Source organism: Bombina bombina, chromosome 1 (assembly GCF_027579735.1).
Source record: "Bombina bombina isolate aBomBom1 chromosome 1, aBomBom1.pri, whole genome shotgun sequence".
Classification (NCBI taxonomy): Eukaryota; Metazoa; Chordata; class Amphibia; order Anura; family Bombinatoridae; genus Bombina; species Bombina bombina.
The window spans coordinates 806,829,402-806,842,672 of NC_069499.1; positions in this window are offsets into that span (position 1 = coordinate 806,829,402).

Here is a 13,271-nt window from a genome sequence, read left to right on the forward strand (position 1 = left end):
CCTTAAGAGGTTAATACAGAATCCACATTATAAAATGCTTGATTTATATGTATACTCTTGTGTGATTGCCATTACATTTCTGACTGCAGTGTCCCTTTAATGATATATTGTATGCATAATATGGAAAAGCACATTTATTGCATCATCAACACAAAAATAAAGTTAAAAGTCATCAGAAGAACACTGAATTAGTGCTGATGTCAAAATAGGCATACGGCCTACTGCAGAAGAGAAATCATTCAAATCCTGGAACTACTGACTAAATTTGGTACCAGTAAAACACAAAACAGTGATTTAACCCTTGGTAACCTTTGACTCTCAGACATAAAATAGTGATTTAACCCCTTGGTTGCCAGAAGCAGGCACAAAACAGTAATATAGTCAGATACATACATACACATATTTTAAATAATGCTTTAATTATTGGCAATTACATTTTTATATAGAGAGATAACATGATCATGTTTGTTCTGTCTGTAGGCTCAGCCCATTTAAGTGAACTTGTGTTTTAGAAATGGGTGATTGTTTCAATAAGTGATTTAAAAAACAAATATAAAACCTAAAGGCGCAATATTCCATACATTTTATTCTATACAAAATGACGTAATCTAAAAAACATTAACAGGAAACAAATTTTACAGAACATGCCTTTATGGTATTCACAGTGTAAAGATTTTAGCACTTTAAAAAGGGGTGCAAATATAATTTATATGTAGGTGAAGTGTTTGAGGAGTTTCTTAATAGCGATTAACTATTTATAGGTATAACAGATGTGTAAATGCTAACTGGGTTGAAAACTATTTGCAGCTCCAGGGGGGCACCATAGAACACCTATTAACATAGATTACCTTTTAAGAGCTTTTATTTTATATGGACATAAAACTCAAAAGTTATGTATTGTAAAAAATGTTTTTTTACCTAGAATTTAACACTGATAGCAGAGAAGAAGGAAGTCTCCATACAGGATCATGAACACTGATTATACAACATGCTACTCAGTAATTGATTAATTAGAATATTAGCTCACTTATATTTGTCTTTAACTGGCCATAACAAAAAAAAATAAGATTATGGGTAGATTTATCAAATGCGGGGCGGACATGATTCGCTGCAGTGAATCATGTCCGCCCTGCATCTGGTGAAATGCTTGTGCAATACCGCCCCCTGCACATTCGCGGCCAATTTCAGGCTAGCAGAGGGTGTCAATCATCTCTATCGTATCAGGATGATTGTAGTCAAGATTATAGTCTTACGACCGCTGCTTCTTAACTTCAGGGGGTAGATTGCAGCATCCGATGCACCAAAGAATCCTCAAGGGATGCTTCCATTGACTGTAAAAAAAAAATACATTTTAAAAATGTGCTGTTTTTGATCATTTTAAAGTGAAAAAAACACACACTATGAGGCCTATTTATCAAGCCGTCAACCACAAATAGGCTGGAATTCCGCAGCGTAATTGTGGCGAGCCTGATTCGACCTATTTATCAAAGCCTACAGAGCGGCAAAAGTTGAAATTTGTGACGTAACATACGATCCTCCTGTCTCAATCCGACACAGATCGATGCTTATGTCATTACAGATGTTCCGAATACAAATTATCTATTATCTATCTATCTGACACCTTTTACAAGTTATCAAACTTCTAACAGGTACGCTCGCCACTATTCCGGCCCAGCGTACCTGGTTTTCAACCTGTCACTCTGAAGGCCGCGAATGCCATAGGAATCAATGGGAGTCTGAAAGCAGCAAAAGCTTATGTGCGATGCTGCCAGATATCCCATTGATGTCTACGGTAGAATAAAAGTTACGTTTACACCTAACACCCTAACATAGCCCCTGAGTCTAAACACTCAGCCAATTCTATCAGCCAATAGGAATTAAAGGTGACAAAATCAGCCAATAGGATTGAGCTTGCATTCTATTGGCTATTCCAATCTGATTGCAACAGCCAATAGGATTTTTTCCACCTTAATTCCTATTGGCTGATAGAATTCTATCAGCTAATCGGAATCTAAGATAACCATCTTGGATGACGTCATTTAAAGGAAACTTCATTCTTCCAGAGACGTCGTAAGAAGAGGATGCTCCATACCGGATGTCTTGAAGATGGAGCTGCTCCGCGCCGGATGGATGAAGATAGAAGAGGGCGTCTGGATGAAGACTTCTGCCCGGTTTGATGAGGACTTCGGCCCGCTTGGATAAAGACTTCTGCCGGCTTCGCTGAGGACTTCTGCCGCTTGGATGAGGATGGATGTCAGGTCTTCGAAAACTGTAAGTGGATCTTCGGGGTTAGTGTTAGGTTTTTTTAAGGGTTTATTGGGTGGGTTTTAATTTTAACTTAGGGACTTTGGGCTGAAAAGAGCTAAATGCGGGTTTTAGGGCAATGGGGAGCTTAGGTTTTTTAGATAGGGTTTTATTTGGGGGGTTTGGTTGTGTGGGTGGTGGGTTTTACTGTTATTTTTTTTTTTTACAGGTAAAAGAGCTGATTTCTTTGGGGCAATGCCTGCAAAAGGCCCTTTTAAGGGCCATTGGTAGTTTATTGTAGGCTATGGTTTTTTTTTATTTTGGGGGGGCTTTTTTAGTTTGATAGGGCTATTAGATTAGGTGTAATTAGTTTAAATATTTGATAATTTATTTTTTATTTTGTGTAACTTAGTGTTTTTTATTTTTTGTAACTTAGTGTTTTTTATTTTGTGTAACTTAGTTGTTATTTTTTTGTAACTTAGTAATTCTTTATAGTAGATTTAAATAACTTGAGTAGGGTTAGGTTTTTAAATATGTAATATATCTAATTTAATTGTTAGTTTAATGTAATTTTAGTCTAATAGTTAGGATAGGTTAATTAATAGTTTAATATAGTTTAATGTAATTGTAGGATAATAGTTAGGGTAGGTTAATTAGTAGTTTAATATAGTTTATTTTAATTCTAAAGGTAAGTTTAAATTTATTATAAGATAGGGATGAGTTAATATTTAATGTAAAGTTAGCGAGTTGTTAGGTTTAGGGGTTAATAGCTTAATTTAGTTTATGGCGATGTGGGGGGGCTGGCGGTTTAGGGGTTAATATGTTTAGTAAGTGGTAGTGATGTGTGAGGCCAGGGGTTAATACATTTATTTAGTTGCGGTGGACTCCGGGATCGCGAGATAGGATAAAATACATTTAGTTAGTTGCGGCGGTGTCGGAGAGTGGCAGAATAGGGGTTAATAACTTTATTAGAGTTGCGATGGGCTCCGGGAGCAGCGGGTGGGGGTTAATAAATTTATTTAGTTGCGGCGGGATAGGAGTTGAACATTTTAATATAGTGGCTGCATTTAGTGACAGGGTATAAATAAAGTTGGGAAAAATCCAAAGAGTAGCGAGATCGATGATTGTTAGTTAACAACAGTCCGCTGCTCATCGCCCCGTACTTGGTGCGCGACTTTATGACAGCTTTTTTGATAAATATGGAGATCGTATTCAGGTCCATGGCCACGATGTTAGGCGAGCGTATTGGTGCCGTCGAATGCAGCATAGTTGATGGCTTGATAAATAGGCCTCTATGGCAAGTAGTCAGTGATAGTTTAAATAGACATGATACTCATTTGATTTCTGTTTCCTTTTTAAAATAGAATGTTTTAGATGTGTTACAGTGTTTTTTTTTAATGTATGTGCTGAATAAACCAACTTTTGTGCAGTTGTCCTTATTAGTCAGGTCCCAGATGCACACAATCAGGCATGATTAATGGTAATGGTATACTTTTAAATGTACCGGTGGAACCATCAAGATTTAAAAAAAAAAAAAAAGTGAACAGCTGTATTAAAATGTAATATTTGGATGTTGTATTAAAAAAAGTAAAAAATATATATTACCAAGTGTTTCTTTCTTCCCTCTGCCCTCTTCCTTTTTCTTTTCTGTAGGTGTAGTTATGTACGGCTAGATTTAGAGTTTTGTCGGTAACGACCCGCGTATCTAATGCTGGCTTTTTTCTGGCCGCACCTTTAAAATAACTCTGGTATTGAGAGTCCACAGAATGGCTGCGTTAGGCTCCAAAAAAGGAGCGTAGAGCATATTTAACGCAACTTCAACTCTCGATACCAGAATTGCTTACGGACGCGGCCAACCTCAAAAACGTGCTCGTGCACGATTCCCCCATAGGAAACAATGGGGCTGTTTGAGATAAAAAAACCTAACACCTGCAAAAAAGCCGCGTTCAGCTCCTAACGCAGCCCCATTGTTTGCTATGGGGAAACACTTCCTACGTCTGCACCTAACACTCTAACATGTACCCCGAGTCTAAACACCCCTAACCTTACACTTATTAACCCCTATTCTGCCGCCCCCGCTATCGTTGACCGCTGCATATTATTATTAACCCCTAATCTGCCGCTCCGTAAACCGTCGCTACTTACATTATCCCTATGTACCCCTATTCTGCTGCCCCTAACACCGCCGACCCCTATATTATATTTATTAACCCCTAATCTGCCCCCCACAACGTCGCCTCCACCTGCCTACACTTATTAACCCCTAATCTGCCGAGCGGACCGCACCGCTATTATTATAAAGTTATTAACCCCTAATCTGCCTCACTAACCCTATAATAAATAGTATTAACCCCTAATCTGCCCTCCCTAACATCGCCGACACCTAACTTCAATTATTAACCCCTAATCTTCCTACTGGAGCTCACCGCTATTCTAATAAATGTATTAACCCCTAAAGCTAAGTCTAACCCTAACACTAACACCCCCCTAAATTAAATATAATTTTAATCTAACGAAATTAATTAACTCTTATTAAATAAATTATTCCTATTTAAAGCTAAATACTTACCTGTAAAATAAATCCTAATATAGCTACAATATAAATTATAATTATATTATAGCTATTTTAGGATTAATATTTATTTTACAGGTAACTTTGTATTTATTTTAACCAGGTACAATAGCTATTAAATAGTTAAGAACTATTTAATAGCTAAAATAGTTAAAATAATTACAAATTTACCTGTAAAATAAATCCTAACCTAAGTTACAATTAAACCTAACACTACACTATCAATAAATTAATTAAATAAAATACCTATAATTATCTACAATTAAACCTAACACTACACTATCAATAAATAAATTAAATACAATACCTACAAATAAATACAATGAAATAAACTAACTAAAGTACAAAAAATAAAAAAGAACTAAGTTACAAAAAATAAAAAAATATTTACAAACATTGGAAATATATTACAACAATTTTAAACTAATTACACCTACTCTAAGCCCCCTAATAAAATAACAAAGCCCCCCCCCCCAAAAAAAATGCCCTACCCTATTCTAAATTACTAAAGTTCAAAGCTCTTTTACCTTACCAGCCCTGAACAGGGCCCTTTGCGGGGCATGCCCAAAGAAGTTCAGCTCTTTTGCCTGTAAAAAAAACATACAATACCCCCCCCAACATTACAACCCACCACCCACATACCCCTAATCTAACCCAAACCCCCGTCATTCGTCGTTCAGTCGTCGGCCAGGATGGATGTTCCGCGTCGGAGGTCTTCAGGATGCTGCCGCTCCGCTCCGAATGGATGACGATAGAAGATGCCTCTTGGATGAAGATTTCAATCGGATGGAAGACCTCTTCTGCCCCGCTTGGATGAAGACTTCTACCGGATGGAGGACCTCTTCTTGCTCCGCTTGGATGAAGAATTTGGCTCGGCTGGGTGAAGACGACTCAAGGTAGGGAGATCTTCAGGGGCTTAGTTTTAGGTTTATTTAAGGGGGGTTTGGGTTAGATTAGGGGTATGTGGGTGGTGGGTTGTAATGTTGGGGGGGGAGGTATCGTATGTTTTTTTTTACAAGCAAAAGAGCTGAACTTCTTGGGGCATGCCCCGCAAAGGGCCCTGTTCAGGGCTGGTAAGGTAAAAGAGCTTTGAACTTTAGTAATTTAGAATAGGGTAGGGCATTTTTTTTATTTTGGGGGGCTTTGTTATTTTATTAGGGGGCTTAGAGTAGGTGTAATTAGTTTAAAATTGTTGTAATATATTTCTAATGTTTGTAAATATTTTTTTATTTTGTGTAACTTAGTTCTTTTTTATTTTTTGTACTTTAGTTAGTTTATTTCATTGTATTTATTTGTAGTAATTGTATTTAATTTATTTATTGATAGTGTAGTGTTAGGTTTAATTGTAGATAATTATAGGTATTTTATTTAATTAATTTATTGATAGTGCAGTGTTAGGTTTAATTGTAACTTAGGTTAGGATTTATTTTACAGGTAAATTTGTAATTATTTTAACTATTTTAGCTATTAAATAGTTCTTAACAATTTAATAGCTATTGTACCTGGTTAAAATAAATACAAAGTTACCTGTAAAATAAATATTAATCCTAAAATAGCTATAATATAAATATATTTTATATTGTAGCTATATTAGGATTTATTTTACAGGTAAGTATTTAGCTTTAAATAGGAATAATTTATTTAATAAGAGTTAATTTATTTCGTTAGATTAAAATTATATTTAATTTAGGGGGGTGTTAGTGTTAGGGTTAGACTTAGCTTTAGGGGTTAATACATTTATTAGAATAGTGGTGAGCTCCAGTCGGCAGATTAGGGGTTAATAATTTAAGTTAGGTGTCGGCGATGTTAGGGAGGGCAGATTAGGGGTTAATACTATTTATTATAGGGTTAGTGAGGATGATTATGGGTTAATAACTTTATTATTGTAGCGGTGCGGTCCGCTCGGCAGATTAGGGGTTAATAAGTGTAGGCAGGTGGAGGCGACGTTGAGGGGGGCAGATTAGGGGTTAATAAATATAATATAGGGGTCGGCGGTGTTAGGGGCAGCAGATTAGGGGTACATAGCTATAATGTAGGTGGCGGCTCTTTGCGGTCGGCAGATTAGGGGTTAATTATTGTAGGTAGCTGGCTGCGACATTGTGGGGGGCAGGTTAGGGGTTAATAAATATAATATAGGGGTTGGCGGTGTTAGGGGCAGCAGATTAGGGGTACATAAGTATAACGTAGGTGGCGGTCGGCAGATTAGGGGTTAAAAAAAATTAATCGAGTGTCGGCGATGTGGGGGGGCCTCGGTTTAGGGGTACATAGGTAGTTTATGGGTGTTAGTGTACTTTAGAGCACAGTAGTTAAGAGCTTTATAAACCGGCGTTAGCCCAGAAAGCTCTTAACTACTGACTTTTTTCTGCGGCTGGAGTTTTGTCGTTAGATTTCTAACGCTCACTTCAGACACGACTCTAAATACCGGAGTTAGAAAGATCCCATTGAAAAGATAGGATACGCAATTGACGTAAGGGGATCTGCGGTATGGAAAAGTTGCGGCTGAAAAGTGAGCGTTAGACCCTTTTTTGAATGACTCCAAATACCGGCGGTAGCCTAAAACCAGCGTTAGGAGCCTCTAACGCTGGTTTTCATGGCTACCGCCAAACTCCAAATCTAGGCCGTAGAGAGCAGTCCCACCAGCCCAATGAAAGAAGTGAGCCATACAGCAACCATGCTGATTGGGTGAGCTCTATAAATGTCACCCGAAGAAAAACATAGGACATCAAGGGGGGCAGGCAGGGTAATTAAAGTAGGTAAAATTAATACATAAGTTAACAATAAGTATTAGAGCTTTAAAAGGAAAAGAAAAAAAGATATATCGTATGTGTGCATATCACAAAAGAAAGATGAATATTTTAAGCAAAGCCATAAACCTTACTATCACTTTAACCTTTTTGCATTTAAATATTTAAACATCTTTAAAAGCTGCTCTTTCATATACATCACAAAAAATATGAGTTATTATTTATGTTTATTTAAGGTAATAAATAGATTGGTTTAAGTAATGGGGCTGGGATTGGCTGAAAAGTGTGTGTGTCTATCTATCATCTATATCTATATATCTCTATCTATCTATTAGGGATGTGCAGTTAGCGGAGTCATCATCATGGCACAAAAAAATAATAAAAGAACTTAAAATAAATGATAAATTATATATATATATTTTTTTTTTATGCAATCTATGGAGAGAGGCAGTGAGCAGGTCTTCCTCTCTCCATTGAACAACATAACTGCAGTAGTTCTTTAGGAGCTGCAAGCTGTTGTTTGGTATTTTTTTTCTTGTAAGTAAACTCATGGCACATATTGACTTTGACTCTGCAGATGTAGGCTGATATCAGGTTATAAGATGATAACTGTTATAGTCTGCTCATTTGGTTTTATATTTTACAGAATGGATGATGTTCTCAGTCATATTCTTTGATAGGTTAACGGAGCATAGTACTATAGCTCTTTACATGAGTTCCTTATTTTTATATACAGCCACTATCTATGTATTTCTGGGTTTTATGTCGGATTAGTAATCATCATGCCTTTAGTTGAATGCTCAGTATAGACGTGCTGATACCAGATTATAACCTCTAGCCTCACAGTGATTAGCTGTTGTCTGATAGTTTACTAATCTAGCAGTTTGATGCCTGTCCAGACAACTTTTTTATATTCTAATATAGAAATCTGTATATACATGTATATCATGTACCTTAAACCTTTATCCTCCCTATATACTTAATGTAGAAGTAAATTTACTTTCTAGCAATCACTTTTTACTTAGGGAAAGGTAACTAATTTCATGGAGCTTTCTGCGATTTACAAACTATCCCATGAAATTTTATTTGTTATGATAGGCGACAAGAGGTTCTTGATATAGCTATATGACTGGGTCTGTATCTGCTTTTCTCATGAGCAATTCTCTTAATGACCTAAAAAAAGAGAAAAAGAGAAAGGAAGAGAAGAGGGAGAAAAGAAGAAAAACTTGTTTTTCCCCCAGAATGTTAATATAGATATACCCATTTGTGAGCTAGTTTTGCTTATATACAGAGACAGGTTCTCTTTTAATAATCCGACACATAAACCCATAGATGTCATTAAGCTTGGTGTTATCTCCTCTCTCTGTGTGTCCCCCTGTGTGTGTGTCCCTCTGTGTATGTGTGTTGTGTCCCTCTGTTTGTCTCTCTGTGATTGTGTGTGTCCCTCTGTACGTGTGTCCCTCTGTACGTCCCTGTATGTGTGTCCCTCTGTGTGTTTGTGTGTCTCTGTGTGTGTGTCTCTGTGTGTGTGTGTCCCTGGGTGTGTCCCCCTCTGTGTATGTGTGTCCCTCTGTGTATGTGTGTCCCTCTGTGTGTCTCTGTGTGTGTCCCTCTGTGTATGTGTGTCCTTCTGTGTATGTGTGTCCCTCTGTGTTTGTGTCCATTGTGATGTGTGTGTCCCTGTGTGTGTGTGTCCCTCTGTGTTTGTGTTTCCCTCTTTGTGTGTGTGTCCTTCTGTGTTTGTGTTTCCCTCTGTGTCTTTGTGTCCCTCTGTGTATGTGTCTGTGCCCCTGCGTATGTGTGTCCCTGTGTGTGTCCCTCTGTTTATGTGTGTCCCTCTGTGTATTTGTGTCCATCTGTGTGTGTGTGTCCCTGTATGTGTATGTCCCTCTGTGTATGTGTGTCCCTCTTTGTATGTGTGTTGTGTCCCTCTGTGTGTCTCTCTATGCTTGTGTGTGTCCCTCTGTATGTTTGTCCCTGTGTGTGTGTGTCCCTCTGTGTGTTTTTGTGTCTCTGTGTGTGTCCCTTTGTGTATGTGTGTCCCTGGGGGGTGTCCCTCTGTGTATGTGTGTCCCTCTGTGTGTGTGTTCCTCTGTGTGTGTGTCCCTCTGTGTGTGTGTCCCTCTGTGTATGTGTGTCCCTCTGTGTGTGTCCCTCTGTGTATGTGTGTCCCTGTGAGTGTCCCCGTGTGCATGTGTGTGTGTGTATGTGTGTCCCTCTGTGTGTGTGTTCCTCTGTGTGTGTGTCCCTCTGTGTGTGTGTCCCTCTGTGTATGTGTGTCCCTCTGTGTATGTATGTGTCCCTCTGTGTGTGTGTGCATCCCCTTTGTATGTGTGTCCCTCTGTGTGTGTCCCTCTGTGTATGTGTGTCCCTGTGAGTGTCCCCGTGTGCATGTGTGTGTGTGTATGTGTGTCCCTCTGTGTGTGTGTGCGTGTTTGTATGTGTCCCTGTGTATGTGTGTCCCTGTGTGTATCCCTCTGTTTATGTGTGTCTCTCTGTGTATATGTGTGTCCCATGTTTATGTGTGTCCCTGTGTGCATGTCACTTTGTGCATGTGTGTGTGTGTCCCTCTGTGTATGTGTCTGTGCCCCTGTGTATGTGTGTCCCTGTGTGTGTCCCTCTGTTTATGTGTGTCCCTCTGTGTATTTCTGTCCATCTGTGTGTGTGTGTCCCTGTATGTGTATGTCCCTCTGTGTATGTGTGTCCCTCTTTGTATGTGTGTTGTGTCCCTCTGTGTGTCTCTCTATGCTTGTGTGTGTCCCTCTGTATGTTTGTCCCTGTGTGTGTGTGTCCCTCTGTGTATGTGTGTCCCTCTGTGTGTGTCCCTCTGTGTATGTGTGTCCCTGGGGGGTGTCCCTCTGTGTATGTGTGTCCCTCTGTGTGTGTGTTCCTCTGTGTGTGTGTCCCTCTGTGTGTGTGTCCCTCTGTGTATGTGTGTCCCTCTGTGTATGTATGTGTCCCTCTGTGTGTGTGTGCATCCCCTTTGTATGTGTGTCCCTCTGTGTGTGTCCCTCTGTGTATGTGTGTCCCTGTGAGTGTCCCCGTGTGCATGTGTGTGTGTGTGTGTATGTGTGTCCCTCTGTGTGTGTGTGCGTGTTTGTATGTGTCCCTGTGAATGTGTGTCCCTGTGTGTATCCCTCTGTTTATGTGTGTCTCTCTGTGTATATGTGTGTCCCTGTGTGCATGTCACTTTGTGCATGTGTGTGTGTGTCCCTCTGTGTATGTGTCTGTGCCCCTGTGTATGTGTGTCCCTGTGTGTGTCCCTCTGTTTATGTGTGTCCCTCTTTGTATTTGTGTCCATCTGTGTGTGTGTGTCCCTGTATGTGTATGTCCCTCTGTGTATGTGTGTCCCTCTTTGTATGTGTGTTGTGTCCCTCTGTGTGTCTCTCTATGCTTGTATGTGTCCCTCTGTATGTTTGTCCCTGTGTGTGTGTGTCCCTCTGTGTGTTTTTGTGTCTCTGTGTGTGTCCCTCTGTGTATGTGTGTCCCTGGGGGGTGTCCCTCTGTGTATGTGTGTCCCTCTGTGCGTGTGTTCCTCTGTGTGTGTGTCCCTCTGTGTGTGTGTCCCTCTGTGTATGTGTGTCCCTCTGTGTATGTATGTGTCCCTCTGTGTGTGTGTGTGCATCCCCTTTGTATGTGTGTCCCTCTGTGTGTGTCCCTCTGTGTATGTGTGTCCCTGTGAGTGTCCCCATGTGCATGTGTATGTGTGTCCCTCTGTGTGTGTGTGCGTGTTTGTATGTGTCCCTGTGTATGTGTGTCCCTGTGTGTATCCCTCTGTTTATGTGTGTCTCTCTGTGTATATGTGTGTCCCATGTTTATGTGTGTCCCTGTGTGCATGTCACTTTGTGCATGTGTGTGTGTGTCCCTCTGTGTATGTGTCTGTGCCCCTGTGTATGTGTGTCCCTGTGTGTGTCCCTCTGTTTATGTGTGTCCCTCTGTGTATTTCTGTCCATCTGTGTGTGTGTGTCCCTGTATGTGTATGTCCCTCTGTGTATGTGTGTCCCTCTTTGTATGTGTGTTGTGTCCCTCTGTGTGTCTCTCTATGCTTGTGTGTGTCCCTCTGTATGTTTGTCCCTGTGTATGTGTGTCCCTCTGTGTGTTTTTGTGTCTCTGTGTGTGTCCCTCTGTGTATGTGTGTCCCTGGGGGGTGTCCCTCTGTGTATGTGTGTCCCTCTGTGCGTGTGTTCCTCTGTGTGTGTGTCCCTCTGTGTGTGTGTCCCTCTGTGTATGTGTGTCCCTTTGTGTATGTATGTGTCCCTCTGTGTGTGTGTGCATCCCCTTTGTATGTGTGTCCCTCTGTGTGTGTCCCTCTGTGTATGTGTGTCCCTGTGAGTGTCCCTGTGTGCATGTGTGTGTGTGTATGTGTGTCCCTCTGTGTGAGTGTGCCTGTGTGTATGTGTCCCTGTGTATGTGTGTCCCTGTGTGTATCCCTCTGTTTATGTGTGTCTCTCTGTGTATATGTGTGTCCCATGTTTATGTGTGTCCCTGTGTGCATGTCACTTTGTGCATGTGTGTGTGTTTCCCTCTGTGAATGTGTGTGTCCATGTGTGTGTCACTGTGTATGTGTGTCACTGTGTGTGTATCTAATATCACAGCACTCTGATACTTGCCAGTGCCTCCTCAGCAACTGACCTCACTGCATATAAATATATTTCCTTTAACATAAAATTGATTTGTATCAGCTTAGTCCTAATTTAGTAAAGCACATTACATCTCTGATTAGTCCTACAGGAATTTATGAAATGGGAACGAGAAGTACTCAACTGAAAACGGAGATAGGGGGATATTTATCAAGCCGTCAACTGCAAATACGCTGGAATTCTGCAGCGTAATTGTGGCAAGCTTGATTCAACCTAGTTATCAAAGCCTACAGACCGACAAAAGTTGAAATCTGTGACGTAACATACGATCCGCCGATCTCAATTTGACACAGATCGATGCTTACATCATTACAGATGTTCCGAATACACATTCGGCACTATTTGACACTTTTTAAAAGTTATCAAATAGTTAACAGGTACGCTCGCAGCTATTCTGGCCCAGCGTACCTGGTTTTCAATCCGCCACCCTGGAGGCCGCGGATGCCAAAGGAATCAATGGGAGTCTGAAAGCACCAAAAGCTTATGTTCGATGCTGCCAGATATCCCATTGATTTCTATGGCAGAAAACAAGTAACATTTACACCTAACACCCTAACATAAATCCCAAGTCTAAACACCCCTAATCTGCCGCCCGACATCGCCGCCACCTACATAATGTTATTAACCCCTATTCCGCCGCTCCCCGACACCTACGCAACTAAATAAAGTTATTAACACCTATCCCACCGCTCCCGGACCCCGCCGCAACCTAAATAAAGTTTTTAACCCCTATCCCGCCGCTCCCCGACACTGCTGCAACCTAAATAAAGTTATTAACCCCTATCCCCGCTGCTTCTAGACCCCGCCGCCACTAAATAAATGTATTAACCCCTAAAACTCTGGCCTCCCACATCACTACCATTAACTAAACCTATTAATTCCTAAACCGCCAGCCCCCACATCGCCATAAACTAAATTAAGCTATTAACCCCTTAACCTAACAAGTCGCTAACTTTACATTAAAATTACAACATCCCTATCTTAAAATAAATTTAAACTTACCTGTAAAATTAAATAAACTAATTCTAAGCTATTAATTAACCGACCCTAACTATAATACTAAAATTACAT